This window comes from Pteropus vampyrus, unplaced genomic scaffold (genome assembly GCF_000151845.1).
Source record: "Pteropus vampyrus isolate Shadow unplaced genomic scaffold, Pvam_2.0 Scaffold468, whole genome shotgun sequence".
NCBI classification, from domain to species: domain Eukaryota; kingdom Metazoa; phylum Chordata; class Mammalia; order Chiroptera; family Pteropodidae; genus Pteropus; species Pteropus vampyrus.
This window is the reverse complement of record NW_011889249.1, coordinates 75,495-76,372: the sequence shown is the minus strand read 5'-3', so window position 1 is coordinate 76,372 and position 878 is coordinate 75,495. Positions and strand designations below refer to the sequence as shown.

General features: G+C 60.6%; 1 long non-coding RNA gene across 1 annotated transcript in view; it reads left to right on the top strand.

The window, feature by feature from the left end:
• Positions 1–425: 425 nt before the first annotated feature.
• LOC111732540 overlaps positions 426–878 on the top strand; it is a 14,632-nt gene continuing 14,179 nt past the window's right edge. Inside the window, exon 1 of the long non-coding RNA XR_002777598.1 lies at positions 426–436. This is a non-coding gene — a long non-coding RNA (uncharacterized LOC111732540). The remainder of the gene's footprint in view (positions 437–878) is intronic.

The window sequence follows — 878 nt, the reverse complement described above, 5'->3', positions numbered from 1 at the left end:
CTCTCCAAACGCCACCGAATTAGAAAGGAGGACGTGAAGTGAGCCGAGTCCTCGGCTCTGTGCGGAGCGTCCCCTTGGGCGGTCGTAATGGGCTAAGGTGTGTCTCCCCTAAATTTATGTGTTGCGGTCCCCACCCCCGCTGCCTCAGACTCGATGGCATTGGGAGGTCTGGCCTTTGATTCAGGCAGAGCGAGCTCACGCGGGTGGCTCTGATCCAGTCCGACTGGTGTCCCTGTGAGAGGAGATGGGGACACAGGCGCACGGAGGGCCACCACGTGAGGACGCCGGCGGAGAGCAGCCAGCCTGCTGACACGCGGCCGTGGGCGTCCAGCCCTGGGGACAGTGAGGTGGTGGATCTGTTGTTTAAGCCGCCGTCCGCGGGGTCTTGCTGTGGCAGCAGAGCCAACTCACAGAGCAGGGTGCATCACAGAATCACGTGACAACCTTTCCCGAAGGACAAAACACTCTGTGTGAAGAAAATTGACAAACTTGTCCAAGCCCAACCCACAGGAGATGTCAGTACAGAGGGCCCGTGTGCGTCAGACCGTGACCCCACACTGGGGGCAGGTCAGCCGCAGGGACCCTGCCCACGCCCCGCCAGCAGCCTCTGCTCAGGCCTCAGCCTCAGAGACTTACCTGCTTATCAGAAGCTCAGAACGGTCACCCGCTGATTGTTGCTGATGGTCAGCGGGCTTTGGACGCCCACGCCCACAGCACCATTCCCCCCCAGGGGCTTTGTCTCTCTCTGTGGCACCAGGACAACAGCCGACACCCTAAGTGACCAGGATGAGATGCCCTGGACGCCTCGGGCCCACTCATTCGGTGAGAATGAGCCGATCATCACTTGAAGTGGAGGTGGGAATTCACTGTCATTTCGC